The 27,607-nt window shown below is 41.7% G+C and overlaps 1 non-coding gene across 1 annotated transcript; it reads right to left on the bottom strand.

Annotated features, from left to right (window-relative positions):
- Positions 1-20,519: 20,519 nt before the first annotated feature.
- On the bottom strand, positions 20,520-20,657 carry LOC119937407. The gene has a single exon (XR_005454077.1). It is a non-coding gene; the product is annotated as a small nucleolar RNA SNORA7 (small nucleolar RNA).
- Between the last annotated feature and the right edge of the window lie 6,950 nt (positions 20,658-27,607).

Below are 27,607 nucleotides of genomic sequence, written 5' to 3' on the forward strand. Positions count from 1 at the left end.
AAATGTCTGTTTCCTCCTCTGTAAAAATAGGGATCCAATAGCTGTTATCCTTCAGTCTTTGCGCCTAGGGTTGGGGATCTTGTCCAATCTGAATATTTTGAGTCCTGTATGATGCTGGACACAGAGTTAGTGCTTAATAAGCACCCTTATTGCAATTATTATTATTATTATTATACTACTGTTGTATAACATGCTAGCTACACAGTGCTTAGCTATGCTTTCTAGCTTCTATTCACAAGAGAACTCTTTAATAACTATTTGATGCCCATTTTTCCTACTTAGCTCTTTCTTTTGCGAATTGGGTGTAATAGCTGACATTGGGGTCCATCAATGGCATTTATTGAGCTCTTATTCCATGCAGAGCACTGTACTAAGCTCTTGGGAAAGTATAATACAAATACAATAGAGTTGGCAGACTCATTCCCTGCCCATAACAAGCTTACAGTCTAGAGGGAGAGACAGACATTAATTTAAATAAATGATTATTAATAGATAATTTAAAGATATAAACATAGTGCTGTGGAGTTGAGGGTGGGGTGACTATAAAATGTCCAAAGGTCATAGATCTAAGTGCATAGATGATGCAGAAGGGAGAGGGAGCCGGGGAACAGAGGGTTTAATCGGGAAAGGCCTCTTGGAGAATGTGTGATGTTAATTCTTCTGAAATTTGCCCTCTGTTCTAAATGAAGTCTGCTGGGCTGAAGAGATCCCTTCAGGTTGCCAAGGGAAGCTGGAGTTTGACACAAAAGGAAGCCTCACCATGCCTCCTGTAGACTCCAGCAGCAGCAGGGACGTGCTGCTGCTACTAACCACTTTGTCCATTCACTTTTACTTCAACTTTCTCCCTAGGGCCCCCTAAGCTCATTCCCCAAAGACCCCCAGAGTCACAACAATAATCTTGATTTTGAATGTCATCATCCCTAACATGTGTGAACTGCACTCCAATACTTCCGTCTAGAAGCAGTGTTGCCCAGTGGATAGAGCATGGCCCTGGGACTCAGAAGGACCTGGGTTTTAATCCCACATCTGCCACTTGCCTGCTAGGTGACCTTGGGAAAGTCACTTCACTTCTCTGGGCCTCAGTTACCTCATTTGTAAAATGGGGATTACAACTGTGATCCCCATGTGAGACAGGGACTGTGCACAACCTGATTAGCTTGTATCTACCCCAGTGCTTAGAACAGTTCCTGGCACATAGTCAGTGCTGAATAATTACCAATATTTTCAATAAAAGAAGGGAATTGCTGAGTAGATGCATAACCAAAAGCAGGGTACAAGAGAACAAAATCCTAGGATAGGGAAAGAGAAATAATGGGAAATGATTTCTTTTCTATTTCTGTTACACTGCTACAGCCATCATCAAAACCGTGAATCCAGACCCCTCCAGACCCCTGGTCACATTATAGACTGAAATCTGGAGGTCAAAAAATTTCTTAAATGGTATTTGTTAAGTTCTTATAATGTGCTAAACACTGGGATAGCTACAATGTTATCAGATGAGATACAATTCCTATCCCACATGTAGCACATTATCTGTCATCCATATTTTACAGATAAAACGGAGGCCCAGAATGGCTAAGTGCTTTGCCCAAGGTCACACAGCAAGCCAGTGGCAGTGCTGGGACTAGATTCTGGGTCTCCTGACTTAGAGTCCTGGGTTCTTTCCTCTAAGGGATTTGGCACCATGGTCAGTTTTTTGGGGTTTTTTTTTGTTACCCCTGTCCAATTAACAACCATGCACTATAGTTAGCAACACTGCAGACAACATCAATTTGGCTGCACCAAGAAGAAACTGGAATCCTGGGTTGAAGCCTGGTTTGCCCAACCTTGAGCCAATTTTGGCACTCATTATATCACTGTCAGACTTTTGTGTCCCTTTATCCAGCTTCTCCCTTTTTGAGTCCATGTTCCAAGCGCCTCCCCACATTATCTTCCAGAAACCTCACTTGGCATTCATCTCTTAAAAATTAACCAAGAAAACCAAATTGAGAATAAGAAAGAAGCCTGGCATAAATCTCAGAGAACAGGGATTTACCCTGCTCATTCATTCATTCATTCTTTCAATCGTACTTATGGAGTGCTTACTGTGTGCAGAGCACTGTACTGAGCGCTTGGAAAGTACAATTCGGCAACAGATAGAGACAATCCCTACCCAACAGTGGGCTCACAGTCTAGAAGGGGAAACAGACAACAAACTAAAACAAGTAGACAGGTATCAATAGCATCAAAATAGATAAATAGAATTATAGATATATACACATCATTAATAAAATAAATAGAATAATGAATATGTACAAATATACACAAGTGCTGTGGGGCAGGGAAGGGGGGTAGAGCAGAGGGAGGGAGTAGGAGCGATAGGGAGGGGAGGAGGAGCAGAAGAAAAGGGGGGCTCAGTCTGGGAGGCCTCCTGTAATGTCTTCGAAGAAGCAGCGTGGCTCAGAGGAAAGAGTCCGGGCTTGGGAGTCAGAGGCTGTGGGTTCTAATCCCAGCTCTGCCACTGGTCAGCTGTGTGACTTTGGGCAAGTCACTTGACTTCTCTATGCCTCAGTTACCTTGTCTGTAAAATGGGGATGAAGACTGTGAGCCCCACATGGGACAACCTGCTGACCTTGCATCATTCCCAGGGCTTAGAACAGTGCCTGGCACATAGTAAGCGCTTAACAAATGCCATCATTATTATTATTCAAAAGGAGTTCCGTGAAAATCTCAACACCATCTATAGCTTAGATGACAACACAGTGTGCCCCCCCGCCCAAAATCACAACTTTGGGTACAAACTAGCTCTCTTCCTCCCTTCAAAGACCTACTGAGAGCTCACCTCCTCCAGGAGGCCTTCCCAGACTGAGCCCACCCATCGTGTCCTCCTCCTGCCCTACCCTCCTTCCCTCTCCACAGCACTTGTATATATTTGTTCATATTTATAGCTGTATTTATTTTATTAATGATGTATATATATCTATAATTCTATTTATTTTGATGGTATTGACACTGGTCTACTTATTCTGTTTTGCTGTCTGTCTCCCCCACTCCTAGACTGTGAGCCTGTTGTTGGGTAGGGATTGTCTCTACATGTTGCCGAATTGTACTTTCTAAGCACTTAGTACAGTGCTCTGCACATAGTAAGCGCTCAATAAATATGATTGAATGAATGAATGAATAGTAAACACTCAATAAATACGATTGGATGAATGAATGTGTCCTTCCCTGTTGCTCCTTACCATTTTTCTGCTCTGGTCTAACTAGCCATGTAATTGTGTATTTGGGGTTTGGGCATTTAAGGTTTTTCAGTTTTGTTTTTAGCTCTTCCCCTGTTTTTCACAAGAAAGTAGGTAAGACTCCCCAATCTTTACTCAGATTCTCTGAGTTCCATTCTTAACAATGGCTTTCAAAACAGGTGAGGGCATGACAGTGTCTGTTGCCGCTGAGGCCTTAGAGATAGTCGGTTCCCCGACCACAACTAGCCCCCGCCATCCCCGCCGGCTGTGTCCCAATATTCACTGTTAGCAGCAGGGAATGTTAGCGAGGGAATGTGATGAGTGTTGTTGGCTCAGTGCAAATCATCACCGCTACTGCGAGGATGACTCCGGTGTGTGTTCTGCTGGTGGTGGGATAGAACCCCTTGCTCTTCTCTACAAATGCTAAACTACACACTCAGGCAACACAGGAAGCCCCATTGTGACCACTTCCTGAGGGAGAGACAGACATGTCATTCAACAGTACTATGAAAGGCAAAGGCTGGAAAAGGTGCCCTATTATATCATAAATCAATTAATCAATGGCTTTTATTCCCTCTAGAATGTAAGCTCACTGTGGGCAGGACATGTCTACCAACTCTGTTGTACTGTACTCTTCCAAGAGCTCAATAAAGTGCTCTGTATACAGTTAAGATCTCAGTGCTGCTGCTGATTTACTGAACACTTATAGTGTGCAGAACACTGTACTAAGCACTTGGGAGAGTGCAATTAACAATAATGATATTGATGTTTGTCAAGTGCTTACCTCGCCAAGCACTATACTTAGCTCTGGGGTAGACTGTGAGCCCACTGTTGGGTAGGGACTGTCTCTATATGTTGCCAACTTGTACTTCCCAAGTGCTTAGTACAGTGCTCTGCACACAGTAAGCACTCAATAAATATGATTGATTGATTGATTGGTTGGGGTAGATACAAGATAATCATCTCAGACACAGCCCCTGTTCCACACGGGGCTTGCAGTCTGAGAGGGAGGGTGGACAGGTATTTTATCCCTGCTCTACAGATGAGGAAACCGATGCACAGAAAAGCTCATTGACTTGCCCAAGGTCACAAGGCAGGCACTGGGCTTGAAACCCAGATCCTCTGACTCTCAGGGCTATGTTCTTGCCACAAGCCAAGCTGCTTTTCTGTCTATAGTATCATGAGCACAAAGGGCGAGTGGGCAAGAGAATCCCTCCTCCTGACATTCACACTCCTTTCTGCAGTTCCTTCCTTTCCAGTGACATCTTCACATCAAAGAATAGTTCTGTCAAATGGGTTTCACTCAAATAGTTTTCTCCACATTCTACAAACACGGTAATAGTACAATCTTTCCAGAGAGTAGAGTCCTATCACAACCTTACTGCTCATTTCTCCAGGATTATCATAATATTTTAATCAGGGAATAATTAGCAAAATGGAAATAATTGAGCCTATTCAATTTTCAAATATCAGGAAAACCAAAAATAATATTTTTGACCAGGTTTGTGCTCCATTTGTGTAACATGTGCAAAATCTTTGCAAAATAACCTTAGAAAGGGCCAACAGTTATGCAGCAGTTTTACTTACAATAATGACTGTATTATTGAGATGGCTTTTGCGATATCTTTCATGAACGATTAAAACTTAATTGAGAACAATTCATCTGACTTTAGTTAACTGGTGGAAAATGAAATTTCCAAGCACATAGAGTTAATGTTGCACAATAGACTTATATGTTGCTGACTTGTACTTCCCAAGCGCTCAGTACAGTGCTCTGCACACAGAAAGTGCTCAATAAATACGACTGAATGAATGAACTCTATATACAAAAGGCCATCAGTAGAACATTTTCTGGGATGTTAGAAAAGGAGTAAGAAGGAGAAATTAGTTGTCAAAGAATAATATCACTTTTGAATTAAAAGGTTCCTTAAGACTCAATTTACTAGTTAGGAAATCTTTCCTTATAGCTAATCTCAATCTTTCCTGCTGAAAATAAAATCCATTTGCTTTATTATTATATTATATATTACAATAATAGAGGTATTTGTTAAGCACTTACTATGTGCCAGGCACTGTACTAAGCTCCGGAATAGATAGAAGGTGATTAGGTTGGACACAACCTAGCGGGTTCCACATGGGTTCCCAGTCTTAATCCCCATTTTCCAGATGAGGTAACTGAGGCACAGAGAAGTGAAGAGACTTTCCCAAAGTCACACAGCAGATAAGTGGTGGAGTCAGGATTAGAACCCAGGTCCTACTGACTCCCAGGCCATTGCTCTATTTCAGTAGGCCATGCTGTTTCTCTGCTTTTACGGTAAGTGTCCTCCCAAGCACTTAGTAAAGTACTCTACGCCCAGTAAGTGTTCAATAAAAACTATATTGATTGATTTTTTTTATCCTATTTTCAGGCAAAGACTAACACTTTACCTTTAATTTGATCCTTGTGTCCCAAATATCAGTGACAATGATTCATTTTTTTGCCAATAGGAAGCTTATATTGCTATAAGTATACAGGCATATATCAGACACCCTGAATATTATTTCTTCATATACTTGCAGATTCTAAGTATTTCCCCAATCTCTAACCTTCTCTTCTCCAGGGTAATTCATGATTAGTCTTTTTTCAGCCATTTTGGCTACTTTTCCCCAAGTCTCTTCAAGATGTTCCCTTCTAGAGAAGCAGTGTGGCTCAGTGGAAAGAGCTTGGGCTTTGGAGTCAGAGGTCATGGGTTCAAATCCCGGCTCTACCAGTTGTCAGCTGTGTGACTTTGGGCAAATCACTTAACTTCTCTGGGCCTCAGTTACCTCATCTGTAAAATGGGGTTTAAGACTGTGAGCCCCCCGTGGGACAACTTGATCACGTTGTAACCTCCACAGCGCTTAGAACAGTGCAAAGCACATAGTAAGCGCTTAATAAATGCCATCATTATCATTATTATTATTATTCTAATGACAGTAAGGTCAAGGCCTGATCAGTATGGTGTTCTGTCAACCTGGGAGCTGGCAGTCATCTCTAAAGTGGAAAGAGCATGGGAGTCAAAGGACCCGGGTTCCCATTCTGACTCCGCCACTTGAGTGCTGTGTAACCTTGGGCAAGTCACTTCACTTCTCTGGGCCTCAGTTACCTCATCCGTAAAATGGGGATGAAGACTGTGAGCCCCATGTGGGGCAGGGACTGTGTCCAACCCGATTAGCTTGTATCTAACCCAGTGCTTAGTACAGTGCCTGGCAAAAAATAAGCATTTAGCAAATACCATGAAAAATAAAAAATCTAGTGGCCATCTTGAGATTTAGACAGTAATTACAGTGGATTGTTGCACTCTGGATCCCTTGTCAAACATCTCTGTCTGAAGAGCTGCTGGCGATGAGCTCATTAAAATCCATTTGTTTACAGGACTGCTGGGCCACTTCAGTCTCAGCTATGTTCCAGCAAGTCCTTTGAGCTGAGGCTGTTCTTCAACTGCCTGCTTTACTGTTACACTGTATCAGACTATCCCCACATAAGCATGAAGTATTTCAATAGATTAATCCATTCATAGTATTTGTTAAGCACTTACTTCATGCAGAGCACCAGAGTTCATGCAGAGCACCAGAGCACTATATACTTTCATTCATTCATTCATTCATCCAGCGCTTAGAACAGTGCTCCAGCGCTTAGAACAGTGCTTTGCACATAGTAAGCGCTTAACAAATGCCATTATTATTATTATTATTATTCATTCATTCATTCAATTGTATTTATTGAGCACTTACTGTGTGCAGAGCACTGTACTAAGCGCTTGGGAAGTACAAGTTGGCAACATATAAAGACGGTCCTTACCCAACAACGGGCTCACAGTCCAGAGCGGGGAGACAGACACTTCTAGACTGTGAGCCCGCTGTTGGGTAGGGACTGTCTCTATATGTTGCCAACTTGTACTTCCCAAGTGCTTAGTACAGTGCTCTGCACACAGTAAGCGCTCAGTAAATAAGATTGAATGAATGAATGAACAAAACAAAACATGTGGACAGGTGATATCAGAAGAAAATATACCATACCAGAGAAGCAGTGTGGCTTAGTGGAAAGAGCACAGATTTGGGAGTCAGAGGTCATGGGTTCTAATTCTGACTCTGCCACCTGTAAGCTGTGTGACTTTGGGCAAGTCACTTAACTTCTCTGTACCTCAGTTACCTCATCTGTAAAATGGGGGTCAAAACCGTGAGCCCCAAGTGGGACAACCGTATAACCTTGTATCTATTCCAGCACTTAGAACGGTGCTTGGCACATAGCGCTTAACAAATCATCATCAATTGTATTTATTGAGCGCTTACTGTGTGCAGAGCACTGTACTAAGCGCTTGGGAAGTACAAGTTGGCAACATCTAGAGACGAATACCATTACTATTATTATTATTCTATTTAGTACAAGGGAGAGTACAACAGGGTTAGTAGACATGATCCCTGCACTCAAGCAGCTCACAAACTAGTGGAGGAGACAGATGCTAGAATAAATTACAGATAGAGGGAAGCAATAGAGTATAAAGATATGTAACTAAATGTAATGGGATAGGAAGAACCCTGGGGCTTAGCTGACATGGATTTGCTAAAATGGAAATACAAATCGAAACAGGGTGGGAAGGATGACAGAGTATTAAGAGATCTGGAGAAGATGCCATCATCTGGAGATGTGATTTTAGAGGCATTACATTTTCTCCAAGAGCCCATTCGCCCTCTTGCAGGCCCTGTGTTCTTGGACTGTGTTCTTGGATAACTTCTGTAGAGAATATTCCCCTCAACCAATGTGCCCTGCCAAGCTCAAGGCCCTGACTCCTGACCTTGGTACTAGCAGCATGGCTCAGTGGAAAGAGCATGGGCTTTGGAGTCAGAGGTCATGGGTTCGAATCCTGGCTCCGCCACATGTCTGCTGTGTGACCTTGGGCAAGCCACCTAACTTCTCGGAGCCTCAGTTACTTCATCTGTAAAACGGGGATGAAGACTGTGAGTCCCACATGGGACAACCTGCTCACCTTGTATCCCCTCCAGCGCTTGGAACAGTGCTTTGCACATAGTAAGAGCTTAACAAATGACATTATTATTATTATTATTATTATTAGCAGACTTACCCCTCCCTTTGATTTTAAGTGAGGAGTTTGATTCAGGAGAGGGGAATCTTTCCAATAAATTAATTTGGTTAGGGTATTAGGTCTTTGGGACTCATCACATAAAGGTGAATGGAGAAACTTGCAGAAAGAATACCTTGTTGAAGACTTCTTGCTAAAAAACATATAGAAGAGAAAGGAGGGTTAGTTAGCAAGGGAAGATTGGCCCAGCTTCTTTTTGGGGCTTTTATGATTTCTTTTAAGGACAAAAGGATTCAGTAAGTGCTCATTTGCATATGGGACTCCCCCTGGTTATTGTGCACAAGGAATTAAAACTCAATTCTCCTACCTTCTGTGAGGTTATGTTCTTAGGCGGAGAGTACCGATACTGAATAATTTCAAAGACAGACAAGTATTCTAGTTCTGAAAAATACACAAAATGAATGCAAAGACTGGATAAATAATTCAAATTAATGTTCCATATAAACAACAAGGGGTGCATTTTCTGCAGAGTGATGAGAAGATTGTAGGAATGGTATGAATAGTGGTATGGAGTTGGATTAAATCATCACCTATATTCCGCTGTCGGGAAAGGCATAGGACAGGAGGGAAGGTGATAATAATAATGATAATAATATTAATAATAATAATTGTGCACTAAATGCTGGGGTGGATGCAAGATTATCAGGTCAGACGCAATCTCTTTTTCAAATGGGTCTCATAGTCTAAGAGGGAGGACAGCTATCTCAGTCAGTAGAGCATCAAACTTTTCATCTAAGGGGCCAGGGTTCATGTCTCTGCTTGGGCAGCCTATTATTTTCCCTCTAGGCTGTAAGCTCATTATGGGTAGGGAATCTGTTTACTGTTGTATTCTACTCTCCCAAGTACATTGCTCTGCACACAGTAAATGCTCAATAAATATGATTGATTGAATAAATGAATGACAGGGATTTAATCCCTATTTTACCTATAAGGACACTGAGGCACAGAGAAGTAAGGTAATTGCCCTGAGGTCACAGTGATCTAAATATCCACCTGAGAGCTAACAGAACTGAGCAGAATGCAGAGAGTGGAAGGTGGAGGAATGAACTAGACAAAAAGTAGGGAAAATGCATTAAGGAAAATCCAAAGGAGGGTGACAATCAATCAATCAATCAACCCATCGTATTTATTGAACATTTACTGTATGCAGAGCAATGTACTAAGAGCTTGGGAGAATATGATATAACAATATAACAGACTTGGTAGACACATTGGTCAAATGGAATTCCAGTCCAGAGGGGAAGACTGAGATTAATATAAAGAAATTACAGGTATGGATATAAGTGCTGTGAGGCTGAGGGACGGGTCCATAAAGGGAACAAATTCAAGTGCAAAGACCCCATGGAAGGGAGTGAGAGAGGAGGAAAAGAAGGCTTTAGTCAGAGAAGGCTTCTTGGAGATGTGTCTTCAATAAGGCTTTGAAGGTGAGGAGAGTAAGGCTAATCCTAATTTCAGTGGGGTCCATCCACTAACATTTTTGCCTCATTCTTCTAGGCTTATATTTGCCTCTGCTTCCCCTTGTTGCCTCTAAGTAGTCTTTCCATGGACTCAGAGCTTGGAGGTGGGAACGCAGGCAGGTGGAATTTCAAATTTATAATAACCATCATCTCCTAGCATCTGAACCAGTGGACCCTGGTGGAATGTGGGACTTGATGTCCCAAAGATTCAACTGCGTTGTGCCTTGGACCACAGAATATGCTAATTATGATGTCCATTAGGTACTTACCATGTGCTAAAAACTGGGAAGCAGCATAGCCTAGTGGAAAAAAGCATAGATATGAGAGTCAGAAGGTCCTGGGTTCCCAGCTCCGCCACTTGTCTACTGTGTGACCTTGAGCAAGCCACCTCACTTCTCTGGGCCTCAGTTACCTCATCTGTAAAATGGGGATTGAGACTGTGAATCCCACATAGGACAGGGACTGTGTCCAACCCAACTTGCTTGCATGCAACCCGGTGCTTAGAACAGTGCCTGGCACATAGTAAGTGCTTAACAAATGCCTTAATTATCATTATCATAATTATCTGAGTTTTAATCCCTGATCTAGCACTTGTCTGCTGCGTGACCTTGGGCAAGTCACTTCATTCTCTAAGCCTCCGTTCCCTCATCTGCAAAATGGAGATTAAGAGACTGTGAGCTCCATGTGGAATATGCACTGGGTCAAATCTGATTATCTTGTTATCTACCCCAGTGCTTACTATGGTACCTAGTACACAGTAATATCTTAACAAATACGAATAAAAAAACTGCACTAATCCCCAGGGTAGATACAAGACAATCAAACTGCACAGAGTTTCTGTCCCACACAGGCTCACAATTTAAAATCCCATGCTCTGGATCTTTTTCCCAGCCTCAAGGAAGGGGTTTTCTCAGCTGGTCTGCATCAATTTAGCCATAACAATTTTTCTTGGTCCAATTTTTCTTTTGAATTTTTTCCAGGGAATTTTATTTTCGGGAATATCTAAAGTCCTAAGAAAAAAATGAGGGTCTGGGAAAAGCATTTTTCAGGCTCAAGCACTAAAAGAGGACAATTTCTATGGGGTTCCTCTTTGAGTTCAGTAAGTATGTAAACCTTGATATTATTTATTTCAGCTGGTTGGGTGATCCACTTCTCCATATATACAACTGGCTTCCTGAGCAAGAGTTTTTGTGACCTGAAGTCCACTAACGAGGATCTTGCATTTTTCCATGGACAGTTGTTACACAGTAAGAGAAACCACTTGATTGGTTGTCATTTGATTAAGGGGTCAGTTTAACTTTGGTGGTATAGTTATGTACATTCAAAGTTCAATTCTGCTCATAGGTCAGATTTCTATCCACCGTGCTTTGCAGAGAATAGGTCCGGTCTAGCCAGACCCAGGGCCATTGGTAGGCAAATGGAAAGGGGAACTCGGCCAAAAAAGGTGAGGCTACCAGAAGAAGCTACAGAAAGAGGCTTTTGTCTGTAGTTGCAGGGGCTAGGGAATAATGCATTGGATGGGGAGAAGAAGGGACACCAGATACTGTTGTAACTCTCCTCAAAAAATCTGTGACTGGTCCAGAGCCCAGAAGGCATTCATTCATACATTCAATCGTATTTATTGAGGGCTTACTGTGTGCAAAGCACAGTAATAAACGCTTGGGAGAGTACAGTATAACAATAAACAGACACACTCCCTGCCCACAGTGAGCTTATAGTCTAGAAATGAGCATTCTCACTGAGTAGCCAAGAGAAGAAACAGGGAAGAGAGAGCTATAGGTATATCACACTGACCGGATTAAGCAGCAAGCTTTGACTTTAATCATCATTTTATCATGATAATCTTCAACTCTGGCTAACATTTTCCTAATTTTTGAAGGTGATCTTGTCAACACTTCATAAAACAATGATTTTTGTCTCTCAAAAAAGTTTTTTGTTTTGAAAGCAGCTGCCATCTTACTTTGGAGGAGCTATCTTCAGCAGAAAAGGACAACATGAACATACAGCTGAAACAATCCTTGCAGTTCTTGGCTACTTAGATTTGTGTTCGGCACCGATACCCAGGAAGGACAGAAGTACATGAAAAATTGAATTATGGGATCAAACCAATGACTCATTTGACCAGTATTCAGTTACCAAGACGATTGATGAAGTTTGTACACTAAATGCTGGGGTAGATACAAGGTAATTAGAACAGACATGGTCTCTTTTCCAAATGGGTCTCACAGTCTAAATGGGAGGACAGGGATTTAATCCTTATTTTACTTTACGTATAAGGAAACTGAAACACAGAGAAATGAGGTGATTGGCCTAAAGTCACACTGATCCAACTATCTCTTTGAGAACTAAGAATTGAGCAGGATGCAATTAGGGAGGGATGGAAGAATGAACTGGACAAAAAGCTAGGGAAAATACATTAAGGAAAAATGCAAAGAAAGGGGGCAATCAATCATCCTTGTGGCAATGGATAGGCCAATTAACATCCCCAATTTTCCCGCTAATGAGCCCTTATGGACATCGTGTTCATGAATGTATCCAAGCCCTTACTGAAAATTATTGATATCGTCTGGCTGCAAATGACCCTTGGTAAAACCCTTGGAGAAGTAGGGTAGTCTAGCAGATAGAGCACAGACCTGGGTTTTAATCCTGACTCCTCCATTTGTCTGCTCTGTGCCCATGGGCAAGTCACTTCACTTCTCTGAGCCTCAGTATCCTCATCTGTAAAATGGGGATAAAGACCGGGAGCCCTAAGTGGGACGGGGACTGTGTCCAACCCGATTATCTTGTATCTATGCCAGTGTTTAGAGCAGTGTCTGGCACATAATAAGTGTTTAACAAATGTCAATATTATTTGGAATTATTATCATTATTACTGCTAGTAATAATAATAATAATAAACAAGACTCACTCTGAAAATCAGTTTAGGCTTATGATTGTTTTGGCCTTACCACCTTCAAGCTTCAGTGGGTGTCTCTGGTGATGTAGCAGTGGTAGTAATAGAAGTACTAGTAGTAGTGGGAGTTATTGTCACTGTTGTTGCAGTAGAAGTAGTAGTTGATGTTGTAGAAGTAGTAGATCTCTAATTTCATTAAGAGAAGCAGCATGGCCTAGTGGAAAGAGCATAATACTGAGAGTCAGAGGACCTGGGTTCTATTCCTTGCTCCTCCATTTGTCTGCCACATGACCTTGGACAAGTCACTTAACTTGCCTTCCCCTCTAGACTGTAAGCTTCTTGTGGGCAAAGAATGTGTCTATCTATCAAATCTGTTGTTTTTACTCTCTGCACAAAGTAAGCACTCAATAAATGTCTTTAATTCAGCGTTCTAAGGCAGACAACTAAACTGTAAATGCATTGTGTGCAGGGAATGTGCCCATTTGTACTTGTATTCTCCCAAGCACTTAGTACGGTGGCTCTCATGCAGTAAATCACTCAATAAACATGATTAACTCACAACTAGAACTTCCTGCAGCAGTCCAGAAAAAGTCATATCAGAATCTTATTTATTGGCAATTTATGCTTGTTTTTTGATTTTCTATTTCTTCTGTAATTTCCCCCATCAGATACCATTAATCCAGCTCCATTTCTTTTCTGGTCATTTATATAATTAGTGACCTGGTGATGAGATCTGTATGGTCTAGACCTTCTTCATATCTCTGGGATGAGCTTTACCTTACTTGTTCTTAGAAGATTTGTAAAGACCTTTGGAAAAAAGATATGCTTCTTTAATCTCTCTAGCCTTAAAGTTCCAAATCCTTATTGCACTCACTGGAATAGATAATCCATCAGTGACGATAGTTAAGTATGTGAATGTCTTATCCCTCTGGACTGAAGTGATTTTATAACACTGTAAAGTTTTGGAACTGACACCATTAATAATTGCTTCCTGTTTTGTTCTTTCACTAATTAACTCCAAATGCTGTTTGATCCGGAATTGTTGATGCTGTTCACTTTTTTAATGGTATTTGTTAAATGCCTACTATGTGCCAAGCACTGTACTAAGCACTGGGATAGACACAAGATAATTAAGTTGGACACAGTCCCTGTCCCATATGGGGGCTCACAGTGTAAATCCCTATTTTGCAGTTGATGTAACTGAGGCACAGAGAAATGAAGTGGCTTGCCCAAGGTCACACAGCAGAGTACTGGCAGAGCCAGAATTAGAACCCAGGTCCTTCTGACTCCGAGGCCCAAGCTCTATCAACTAGGCCATGTTGGTTGGAGAGCCCCTTTCATTGGTAGTAGAGAAGGGGAAAGAATCTGCCTGAAAAAATAACCTGATAAGGGAGACATGTAGAAAAAAGTTATATATATTTTGGGAAGGAAAGAGTAATTATTCACCAGTTCACAGCTGGCTATATGGTCAGTCACACTGAAATGTCTGATTTGAATCCAAGATTGAAAGCAACAGTGCCTCCTTCTTGGTACGTGCTTAGTTTTCCATTTTTTAAAATAATTTTTGTCTCAAATTCTTGCAAAATCTTTGTCACCACGTTATGTTCATTTTGGAATCTAAGAACAGTATATTATACATTTAAGTTATAACTGGGAAACTGCTTGGCCTAGTGGAAAGAACATGGACTTGTCAATCAGTCAGTCAGTCAGTCAATTGTATTTATTGAGCACTTGCTGTATGCAGTGAACTGTACTAAGTGCTTGGGAGACTATAATATAATAACAGACACATTCCCTGCCCACAATGGGCTTACCTACTGGAGGGTCTGTACAGTCTGCAGACTAACTTGGGGGCCAGAGGACCTGGGTTCTAATCCTGACTCCACAACTTGTCTGCTTTATGATCTAGTTCAAGTCACTTAACTTCTCCATGCTTCAGTTTTCTCATCTGTAAATGAGGATAAAATTCTGGTTCCCCCACTAATTTAAACTGTGAGCTCCATAAAGGACAGAGACCAAGTGATAATGATGTTTTCTGTTAAGTGCTTACTATGTGCCAAGCATTGCTCTAAATGCTGAGGTGGATACAAGGTAATCAGGTTGTCCCTTATGGGTCTCACAGTCTTAATCCCCATTTTACAGATGAGGGAACTGAGGCACAGAGAAGCTAAGTGACTTGCCCATAGTCACACAGCAGACAAATGGTGGAGCAGGATTAGAGCCCACGTCCTCTGACTCCCAAGCCCGTGCTTTTTCCACTAAACCACACTGCTTCTCTATCAAATCTGATCTGATTGCATTATATATACTCTCCCAAGCACTTACTACAGTGTTCTGCACAAAGTAAGCACTCTATAAATACTGCTGATTCATTAATCTATCCTAGGGCTTAGAATAACATATAGTAAATGCTTAATGATAGTTGTTATTCTCATTATTATTACATTATGCTTGTAGAAGCTAAGCCACATTACAAACAAAATAAATATTTTAAAAAAGCTAACTTAAAACAAGACACTACAAAAAACTATGCAATTAGACATGTATTATTTTTTCTGCATTGGGCCTCTTTTCCAAGTATTTTTGCATCAGAAATAGTAATTTGGTAATACTGTTTCTTTCTTTTTGGAGACTAGCCAGGTTTTGAAGAATAGAATACCTAGGTAGACACACATGTAAGCATCTGACCTTAAAGAATACAGTGCCCCTCTTTGGGGGAAAATACATATGAAGAAACAAGAACACAACTTTCCCAAAACTGGAAACAACATTTACCTAGGTTTAGACCTGTAATAATAGAGATTTTGATCCTAATTGTAACCTTTTGAGGTTTTAGGTTCTATTCTTGGCTAAATGTGACAGGGAGATTCAAAGATAAAAGGAGTAAATGGCTTGTGAAACGGTTTAAAGGTTTCATGAACATCAAAGTGTTCTTGCTAAATCAAACCTGATGAGTGAAATGAAAATGAATCAGAAACATAAGAGTTAAGTTTCCATATATATATCATATGTAGGGGGAAAATACCATGCTGCTACATGAGTGGAACATAAAGACATGCTGACAGGAGACTTCCAAATACACAAATGCATAAATGTACAGGGCGGGGGTGTTGTACTTGGGAGCAAGGAAGGGAGATAATGGGTCTGGAAGAATCAGCGGGGGCAGGAAAAGGTGTAGAAACAGGAGGGAGGGAGAGAAGATGGAAGTGGGGTTAAAAAGCACTGGGTGAGAGAAAGCAAGGTCAGAGTACTGAGGAGAAGTTTAGAGAAGGTGATTGGGAGCAATGACCTGAGGGAGAAGGAGAGACAGTAGCCTGGGGGAAGAAAGGATGAGCATGGTGGACAGAGAGGAAGATGAGTGGAGGGAGAATGGAGGCACACAGATGGGCTCTAGAGACCTCTCTCTCCAGCCTTCCTCATCTCTGTGGTATTTTGAACTCTTTAAAATAGCCAAAATGGCCAAAACTAAGAGACTTGTTGGCAAAGCCAGACTTGTCTAACACAGTCACCCATCCCTCAGAAATTCAGAATTCTGAAACACAGGGAGAAGAGGTATTTTATCCCCCATTTTACAGAGGAGGAAACTGGAGTCCAGAGAAGGTCAGTCAACCACCTCGGAAGTGGTTCAAGTGAGAGAACCCAGGTGGTGAGACACTACTCTGTACGTCTACCAACTCTGTCATATTGTACTTTACCAAGCACTTAGTACAGAGTTCTGCATACAGTAAGTCCTCAATACATACCACTGATGGATTGATTGGTTGATTGATTTGTAGAACTGACTTGGGAAACTCTTAAGGCAGCTCACAGTTTTCCTTTGTTGACAGAATTCTGTTTGCGATCCTTCTGGACAGCTTCTGATAATAAAAATAATTATAATGACATTTATTAAGCCCTTACTATGTGCAAAGCATTGTTCTAAGTGCTGATGAATACTGTCACCAGCCGCTGCCTCAATCACAAATGATTTCAAACCAAAACTCAGCACAGCAACTCGACAGATACAGGTGCAATTCAGGGGACAACCCTAAGTCCTCAACTCTGGCTTTTGATACCAGATGTGGATTCTGAAAATTACTAGTTAAATTTGTCTTCCCTGAGAAGTTCTTCAAAACATCCCTAGGCTACTCGATGCCAGCGGGGTTGATCAGGTCAAAATTGAAGGTGCCCTGGTGGATCTTTTTTCACCCCAGTTGGAACAGTGGTGCTCTGTGGTAGGTCCAGGCTTGCTCAATCTGTTCTGCTTCTGAAGCTGAAGTCTGAATTCACTTTCAGTTTGCCCAGAAACTCTTCTATCTAAGTAGATTATGAGACTCTCCCTAAGTCTCAGTTATCAGTAAACTGCTGCTTACTCATGCGGGCCTATACACAAAAAGACATACAGATGATTAGGAATTAGTCTGGGGTCAATGTTAAGTGATCAGGAAATAAAAAATGAGAAATCCATATTCTTTACTTCTTACAGAGAATCAGCTGTGACCAAAAACTAACAGTGCTGAAAACTGAACTTGTTTATTCCTTCGTGAATTAGAATTCCCTGTACATCTCCATCATTCAACCTTTTTGGAGGTAAATTAACACTTTTTTAACTTGGTTTTTTTTGTTTGGATCCCCGACTCTGAAATTTGTATTTACTGGCTGTGGTGACCGCTGTCAAAATTTAAAGGGTTTCTATCCACCCTTGGAAATATCCTAATGGAGAATTAAATATTTAGAAACAGACAAGAAAGTATATAAACTGCCACACAAAAAGCCACATTTTTTCTCTGCCGGCCAATACCCCCTGGAGGTACACTGAAAATGAAATCGATGGAGTCAGTATTCTCTTCTGTGTCTCTAGAATGAATTGTTACATCCCATGGGTGAGTAAACAGCCATTTCTAGAGTAGATTTAAAATAACTTGACTCTCATAAGTACAACATTATTTACTTAGTTCAAAATCTACCTAACCAGAGCCGTGTTTTGAGTGAGCCAAGAACAATCATCATTTCCATGGCAATCAATGGTATTTCTTGAGCTGTTATTATCCACAGTAAGAACTTGAGAGAGAACATTACTATAGGATTGGTAGACTTGATCCCTGCCGTAAAGGAGCTTAGAGTCTAGTGGGAGAGACAGACATTAAAAAAATTACAGACGGGAAACGGTAACAGAGTACGAAAAGAATATGTGCATAAATGTTGTTGGGCTGCTAGTGGCAGGAGTATTGAAGTGCTGAAGGAATACGGACCCAAGTGCAAAGAGGATGCAGAAGGGATGGTTAATAGGGTGGGGAAATTAGAGTTTGCATAAAAACATGACTCTCTGGTTTGCTGAGTCTGTAGATTTTGCCTGATGTGGGAATTTTGTTTTAAACGATCAGGAACTTCCCTTCCCTCTGCAAAACAGAGAGGCAAAGAGGAACAGGTATTGATATTGACTTAAGCATAGAGATGAATTTTAATCATAAAAAGGAACATAAAACAAACATTTCTGAAGCCTAGGTGGCTGTTATAACAAGCTGTCAAATCTTGGTTTTTCAGGGACTTACCACAGTCGATGTTTATTTTTCAGATTCTTTTGTTTCCCGTGAGGCAGGAAGATTTACCAAAGAAAACCAATTTCACAAAATTGGACCCAACAAAACAAAGCAACAGATTGCAAGCAACACAAGCCTCAAAATCTCTTCTTGGGAATTACTGAATCTGAGGCTTTTACCACATTTCAAAGATCTCTGTCTTCTTAAGGATGTTTGTGGAAGACTCCCATTGTGTAATATTAGCTATCACCTCCTCAACAGCCCCCCCCTTGTTGTTTCTCGGTCTTCTAAGATTTCCTCTGGGCTCAATTTGCTTTATGCTAAATTATCGCTGGATTGCGGAATGTGTGTAAAAAGCATCCCTTGTTTCTACATTGTGAAAGGGACATTCGGGGCCTGGAGAACCAGGCATACTGACTACCAAGTAATAATAATAATAATAGTAATAACAATGATAATATTTGTTAAGCACTTACTATATGTCAGGCATTGTTCTGAGTGCTGGGGTAGCAGCATGAGAAGCAAAATGGCCTAGTGGAAAGAGCACGGGCTTGGGAATCAGAGGACATGGGTTCTGCCACTTATCTGCTGTGTGAACTTGGGCAAGTCACTTAAATTCTCTATGCCTCAGTTACCTCATCTGTACAATATGGATTAAGACTGTGAGCCCCATGAGAAGCAGCGTGACTCGGTGGAAAGAGCACGGGTTTTGAAGTCAGAGGTCATGGGTTCAAATTCATTCATTCATTCAATCGTATTTATTGAGCGCTTACTGTATGCAGAGCACTTGGGAAGTACAAGTTGGCAACATATAGAGACGGTCCCTACCCAGCAACGGGCTCACAGTCTAGAAGGGGGAGACAGACTACAAAACAAAATCCCAACTCTGCCTATTGTCAGCTGTGTGACTTGGGCAAGTCACTTAACTTCTCTGTGCCTCAGTTCCCTCATCTGTAAAATGGAGCCCCCCCCCCGTGGGACAACCTGATCACCTTGTAACCTCTCCAGCACTTAGAACAGTGCTTTGCACATAGTAAGAACTTAATAAATGCCATTATTATTATTATTATTATTATTATTATTATTATTATTATGTGGGACAGGGACTGTGTCCAACCTGACTAACTTGCACCTACCTCAGTGCTTAGAACAGTGTGTGGCACATAGTAAGCACTTAACAAATATCATAATAATAATTATTATTATAAAAGCTAATCAAGTTGGACATAGTCCCTGTCCCACATGGGGCTCACAGTCTTAATCCCTGGTTGACAGATTAGATCAATGAGGCCCAGAGAAGTGAAGTGACTTACCCAATGTCACACATTAGACCAGTGATTAGAACCCAGGTCTATGCTGCTTTCCTTACAGCACTACAGCCTCCTACCTGCCGACAGCAGAAAGGTTTGGGGAAATAGTTCCAGAAGCATCTCCTCTGGAGTATCCTGGCATGAGACATTCTAATATATGTTGCCCCCTAAATCACAACAAAATGTGAATTGTATTATCTTCAGACATTACTGAAGAGGGACGAACATAAGAAATGCCATTTCTTGGCAAGGTCATCTATCCCACCAGTTTTTCTCCAGAGGAACCATGTGGCATATCAACCTCCTCAGCAGGGACCCTACTGCTTAGGACTACACCCTCTTTTATGCTAATGCCTTAAAAAAAGATCAACGGAAAGACAGTGGTTAAATTTAAATGATGATCAATTATGTTCTTGTTAAGCAGTTATTATGAACCTAGTGCTATACTAAACACTAGGGAGATGAAGGATAATCCTATGCCAATTAATTAAAACATTGCGACAGGCAATGCTACTTTCTACATCCTCAGGACTTATCAGTATTCCCTCGTTCTCGCAGTCCTGACATCACCTCTGCTCTCCTCCTCTCCCCTTCACCTTTACCAGTCTTGCAAGTCATGAAAGAGGAGGCAGAGGAAAGAAAACTGAAGATAGGCTCAGGTAGTTCAAGAATCCAGGGGCTGCCTCTCAGGACACTTCTAAGTGGGATAATAATAATAATAATAGCGGTATTTGCTATGCACTATGTGGCAATCACTGTAATAAGCACAGTGGGGATCTTGTCTTATGCTGTTCAAGTCGTTTCTGACCCATAGCAACTCCATGCACATATTTCTTCCAAAAGGCCCCTTCTCTCCATCTGCAATCATTCTGGTATTGTATTCACTGAGTTGTCTTGGTAAAAATATGGAATTATTTTTATTGCCTTCTTCCGTGCAGTAAAATTGAGTCTCTGCCCGTGATTCTCTCACATGCTGCTGCTGCCCAGCACAGGTGAGTTTTGACTTTTAGCAGATTGCCTTCCACTCGCTAGCTACTGCCCGAGCTAGGAATGGAATGGGTCTGCCTCTGCTTGACTCTCCCTCCCATCGCCGAGACTGGTAGAGTACTGGAAACTCTCCAGGTGTGATCCTGAGAGGGAACACTGAGGGTAGATGCAAGATAATCAGGTTCCTTATGGGCTCACAATCCAAGTAGGAGGAAGAACAGATACTGAAGTCCCATTTTGCAGATGAGAGACCTGAGGCATAGAGAAGTTAAGTGACTTGCCTAAGGTCATACAGCAGGTACATGGCAGAGCTGGTTTTAGACCCAGGCCCTCTAACTCCCAAGTCTGTACTCTTTCTATTAGATTGTGCCGCTTCTCAAGCCAAATGTTCTCACTGGGCATGAGAAACAGAAGGAAGAAGATGGGACCGTAATCATGAAACCTTCGGAAATGCTCCAAGGTGGAAGCCTTAGTTCCCTAAACATTTCAAAATGTATTTTTAAAGTCATTATAATCCTAAATGATTTCACATAGATTGTGAGCTGGATGTTTCTCATCCAATCATCTGTACCATGCTGAGAAGCAGCATGGCTCAACGGAAAGAGCCCAGGCTTTGGAGTCAGCGGTCATGGGTTCAAACTCCGGTTCTGCCAATTGTCAGCTGTGTGACTTTGGGCAAGTCACTTAACTTCTCTGTGCCTCAGTTCCTTCATCTGTAAAATGGGGATTAAGGCTGTGAGCCCCCCGGGACAGCCTGATCACCTTGTAACATCCCCAGCGCTTAGAACACTGTAAGTGCTTAGTAAATGCAATTATTATTATTATTATTACCAACCCAGCACTTAGTACAGTGCTTGATAAGCACTTAACAAATACCATTATCATTACTATTACAGAGAGTCTGCCTAATGATTTTATCTATTGGTTTGGAAGGAAGACCAGGCAGATTGAAGTTTCTCAGCTATTATGTCAAAATGAACTTAGAGAGGTCCAGAAATAAGCAATAAGGATGAAAGATTTTAGTTGCAGAAAAACAGCACTGATTGCCTTTGAACTTGAGAAGGGCGGTCAGTCAGTCAGTCAATTGTACTTATTGAGCACTTGCTGTGTGCAGAGCACTGTACGAAGCTCTTGGAAGAGTACAATACAACAATAAACAGACACATTCTCTGCCCACAATGAGCTTACAGTCCAGAGGGAATAGTTAATGCTATAGAATGGCTGGCAGCCAAACTTTGAGCAACTTAAGCATCCAGAAAAATGTGTGGAGGGAATTAGAGAAGCAGAGTTGCTCAATGGAAAGAACCGAGGCTTAGGAGTCAGAGGTCATGGGTTCAAATCCTGGCTCCTCCAATTGTCAGCTGTGTGACCTCGGGCAAGTCACTTCACTTCTCTATGCCTCAGTTCCCTCATCTGTAAAATGGGGATTAAGACTGTAAGCCCCACGTGGGATATCCTGATCATCTAGTATCCTCCCCAGCGCTTAGAACAGTGCTTTGCACATAGTAAGTGCTTAACAAATGCCATCAAAAAAAATTTGAAGGGATGTACTTTGGTTTAATGGATGGTGAGGTAGATCCATCAAGGGGGGAACCAGTTGAGTGACAATCTGGAGGTGGAGGAGTCATGAGTCTGATGCAGTTGCGGGGGTCAGAAACTTGGCCTGGGCTGAGCAGAGGGCAAGAGAGGGAGGTTAGTTGGAGGAGATGGCCAGGTTTCAGGGTACAGGCTCAGGAAGATATTTGAAAGTTACAATCAAGAACTTATGCTTCATGTGGGCAATGATGTTGCACTTCCGGAGGCTTTTGAGAAGGGAAGTCATGGGAACAGATTTTCTTTATGTCAAGATGATGATTGATGTTGTGCATGTGATGTACTGAAGAGTCAGTAGTCCAGGAGACTAACAAGAAGATTTTTGCAGTAGTCCAAGGTTGAAGTAACGAGGGTACAGGCTATGGGAATAGAGAGGAATGTGCACTATTACTATGTGTAAATATACTATATATAAATATAAATATACTATGGGAAAAATCTTTAGAATTTAGGGACAAATTAGATGAAGAGATACTACGTGGTATACTGAAGTTTCTGCTTGGGTTTTTTATAATTATTATTATTATCATTACATTAATAAAAGAAATAGAATGGATTGAATAATTTTTTAAGTGAAGAATATTTATCAATAGTATAACTTGTTGAGTCTCATTTTGGCATTTATTGCTCATTAAATATGTTGCCAGTAATCCTGTATTATAATATACCCAATCCTAATTACATTTTTAGAACATTTACTGTCATTCATTCATTCATTCAATCATATTTACTGAGCGCTTACTGTGTGCAGAGCACTGTACCAAGTCTACTGGGGCACCTTATTGCATTAATATTTATGTAGCATTCCATTTGACTCCTCAGGTTAATTAAGTAATCTTCCTTGAATACTTAGACTATTAACCTTAGAGAACCAAATATCTGCAGTTTTGCCTGCCGGAAAGTGAAAAAACTAAGTTGGGTGCAGGTACTCGGTGGTATTTACTGAGCACGTACGGAATGCAGAACACTTTCTAAGTGCTGGGAAATTATTATTAATATTATTATCAATAATAATAATAGTCTGTTGCCGAATTGTACTTTCCAAGTGCTTAGTATAGTGCTCAGTACACAGTAAGCACTCAATAAATACAATTGAATGAATGAATGAATGAATGAATAATGGTTGTGTTAAGCACTTACTATGTGCCAGGCACCGTAGTAAGCACTGGGGTAGATACAAGATAATCGGGTTGGACACAGTCCCTGACCCACACGGGACTCACAATCTTAATTCCCATTTTAAAGATGAGGTGACTGAGGTACAGAGAAGTTAAGTGAATTTCCCAAGGTCACACAGCAGACAAGTGGCAGAGCTGTGATTAGAACCCAGGTCCTTCTGTTGCTTCTCTACACTGCAATAGAATTGGTAGATGCAATCCCTGCCCATAAGGAGTTTATAGTCTATAGGGGGAGATAGACATTAAAATAGATTACAGATAAGGACTTCCCATGTACCAGACTATTTATATAAATACTATGGGTCTTCAGTGAATATCAAAGTGCTTCAATGGTACACAGTCAAGTGCACTGTCGACAAGGGCTTAATCTGGGAAGGCCTCTTGGAAGAGATGTGATTTTGAGAGGATTTTGAAGGTGAAGAAAATGTTGGACTGTCAGACATGAAGAGATCATGAAGACATGATGAGAAGCAGGGTGGTTTAGTAGAAAGAGCACAGGCTTGGGAGTCAGAGGTCATGGGTTCTAATCCAGACTCTGCCACTTGTCAGCTGTGTGACTTTGGGCAAATCACTTCACTGCAGTGTGGCTCAGTGGAAAGAGCATGGGCTTTGGAGTCAGAGGTCATGGGTTCAAATCCCAGCTCCACCAACTGTCAGCTGTGTGACTTTGGGCAAGTCACTTCACTTCTCTGTGCCTCAGTTCCCTTATCTGTAAAATGGGGACTAAGACTTTGAGCCCTCCATGGGACAACCTGATCACCTTGTAATCTCCCCAGCGCTTAGAACAGTGCTTTGCACATAGTAAGCGCTTAACAAATACCATCATTATTATTATTATTCTCTGTTCCTCAGTTACCTCAATCGGAAAATAGGGATTAAGACTGTGAGCCCCACGTGGGACTACCTGATAACCTTGTATTTCCCCCAGCGCTTAGAACAGTGCTTGGCACATAGTAAGTGCTTAACAATGTTTTTTTAAAAAAGAGGGAGGGAGTTCTAGTCCCAAGGAAGAACATGGGCAAGGGGTTGATGGCAAGATAGATGAGAATGAGGTATAGGGAATAGGTTAGCATTGAAAGAGTAAAGTGTTGCAGGTTGGGTTATAGCAGCAGATCAGTGAGGTTAGTTAAGAGGGAGAGATCTGTTTGTGTGACTTAAAACCTCTGGTTAAGAGTTTCTGTTTGATGCAGAAACTGAGGACTGGGGAGAGGTGGACTGATTTTTTTTTTTTTTTTCAGAAAAATGATCCGGCAACCGAGTGTAGACGGGAGAGGGAAGATTCAGGAGGTAGAGGGGGACAAAAATGATGAGGCTGATGCCTCACAGTGGGAGTGAGTCACAGTGGGATATAAGTGCTTGGATCATTCATTCATTCAGTCGCATTTATTGAGTGCTCACTGTGTGCAGTGCATGGTAGCCATTTGGATGGAGAAGAAAGGACAGATTCTAGAGATACCGTGAAGGCAGAACTGACAGAAACTCATGACATTCATAAATGTGTTGGTTGAATGAGACAGATGAGACAAGGATAATTTTGAGGTTATGGGCTTATGAGACAGGGAGGATAGACAAGTACAGGGAGGATAGAGGAGTTGCCTATAGTGATATGAAAGTCACAGGGAGGACAGTGTTTGGGTGGGAAAATGAGGAGTTCTGTTTTGGATATGTTAGGTTTGAGATGTAGTGGGACACCCAAAGAGAGATATCCTGAAGGCAGGAGGAAATATGAGGTTGCAGAGAAGGAAAAGAAAAAGGAAAATCGGGGCTGGAGAGGTATGTTTGAGAATCTTCTGTGTAGAAATGGTAGCTAAGACCATGGGAGCGAATGAATTCCCCACAGGAGTGGGTGTCAATGGAGAATAGAAAGGGAGTATGAAAAAGAACATATATGCTAGCAGATAGCTAATAGAATCATCCTTCTATTAATAAGTGGTGATTGGAATGATTGAGTGAAGATTCCTGCCTCTTTCATGAAATCCAAAAACAGGGATTTTCGCAGACAGATATACAGCCCAGTAGCAATTTTGTGGGACAAAGGATGTTTTGGAAATTTGTAAATTGGGCAATTACATAGTGGTCTTGTAGTATGAACAAATAGCCACAGATCGTGACCTGAAGCCACCATAAGCACTGTGACCAGGTTTTGACCCAAACTGTAAGTGATAAAGGACAAGCAAATGACTCAAAATTGAATTTTGTTAATCTTCTGTGTTTCATTATTCACCACCAGAGCTGATAAATATAGTTTACCCAAGATCCCCGAGATCCAGGAAGGCAGCCTGTGGTACAGCTAAAATCCCTTACGCATTGTGAAATGGAGGAGAGACAAAAAATGACCTGCTTTTCTGACTTCGAGCCAGAATAAATACTGTCTTTAAAAGTCCTTTTTGGGGAAGTATCTAGGGAAAGGGCAAAGTTTCACTGGATTAACAAATGGGAAGGTTCCACCAAGGCCATATTCATTCATTCACTCAATCTTATTTACTGAGTGCTTACTGTGTGCAGAGCACTGTACTAAGTGCTTGGGAAGTACAAGTTGGCAACATACAGAAATGATCCCTACCCAACAATGGGCTAACAGTTTAGAAGGGGGAAACAAACAAGAAAACAAAATAGGTAGACAGGTGTCAATACCATCAGAATAAATAGAATTATAGCTATATACACATCATTAATAAAATAAATAGAATAGTAAATATGTACAAGTAAAATAAATACAGTAATAAATCTGTACAAACATATTACAGGTGCTGTGGGGAAGGGAAGGAGGTAGGGCATTGGGAGATGGGGAGGAGGAGAGGAAAAGGGGGGCTCCATCTGGGAAGGCCTCCTGGGGGAGGCGAGCTCTCAGTAGGGCTGTGAAGGGAGGAAGAGAGCTAGCTTGGCAGATGTGCAGAGGAAAGGCATTCCAGGACAAGGGGAGGACATGGGCCAGGGGTCGATGGCAGAACAGGAGAGAACGAGATACAGTGAGGAGGTTAGCGGCAGAGGAGCGGAGGGTGCGGGCTGGGCTGGAGAAGGAGAGAAGGGAGGTGAGGTAGGAGGGGGTGAGGTGATGGACAGCCTTGAAGCCGAGAGTGAGGAGTCTTGGCTTGATGCGTTGGTTGACTGACAGCCACTGGAGATTTTCGAGGAGGGGAGTAACGTGCCCAGAGCGTTTCTGCACAAAGATGATCCGGGCAGCAGTGTGAAGTATAGACTGAAGAGGGGAGAGGCAGGAGGATGGGAGACCAGAGAGGAGGCTGATGCAGTAATCCAATCAGGATAAAATATGCCCCCAAATCCTTTCTGAGATCAGAGCCAGAAGTATGGTGTCTTTAGAGTCTGACCACAGAGACTGAGAAAACAGGCAGCCGGTTGAACACATAGGCTAGTCGTGATGTGTCAGAGGAAAGAGCACAAACCTGGGAATCAGGAGGACTTGAGTTCTAACCTCTGCTCCTCCACTTCCCTTCCATGGGACCCGGGCAAGTCATTTAACTTTTCTGTACTTCAGTTTCCTCTAAAATGGGGATGAAGTACCTATTCTCCCTCCTTCGACTGTGAGCCCCAGGGGAGACAGGGATTGATATAATAATAATGATGGTATTTGTTAAGTGCTTACTCTGTGTCAAGTGCTGTTCTAAGCACTGGGGTAGATACAAGCTAATCAGGTTGGACACAATCCCTGTCCCACACGGGGCTCTAACTGACCTGATTATTTTTCATATACCCTGATGCTTAGTACAGTGCTCAATCAATCAATCAATCAATGGTATTTACTGAGTGCATGGGCTTGGGAGTCAGAAGGACCTAGGTTCTAATCCTGGCTTCACCACATGCCTGCTGTGTGTTCTTGGGCAAGTCCCTTCTCTGGGCCTCAGTTACCTCATCAGTGATATGGGGATTAAGAGTGTGAGCCCCATTTGGGACAAGGACCTTGTCCAAACTGATTAACTTGTATCTACTCCAGAGCTTATAACAACGGTGGTTGGCACATAGTAAGCACTTAACAAGTACCATAATAATTATTATTGTTATTATTATTATCATTTTGTGCAGACCACTGAACTAAGCATTTAGGAGAATATAATGAAACACAATTAGCAGAAAAGTTCCTTAATTCTGTTGTTCTGTGTGCTTGGTATACAGTGTTTGGCAAATATCAAAATTAATATTATTATTGCTGCTTAATAGGACTACACCTGCCACGGTGAGCTCTGATTCAGGAGCTCTACAATTCTGGATTCCTCACAGGGATATTTTAGAGTAGGAGAAGGGATAAGGGATAATGTCTCTATATGTTGCCAATTTGTACTTCCCAAGCACTTAGTACAGTGCTCTGCACACAGT

This window comes from Tachyglossus aculeatus, chromosome 14 (assembly GCF_015852505.1).
Source record: "Tachyglossus aculeatus isolate mTacAcu1 chromosome 14, mTacAcu1.pri, whole genome shotgun sequence".
Taxonomy (NCBI): domain Eukaryota; kingdom Metazoa; phylum Chordata; class Mammalia; order Monotremata; family Tachyglossidae; genus Tachyglossus; species Tachyglossus aculeatus.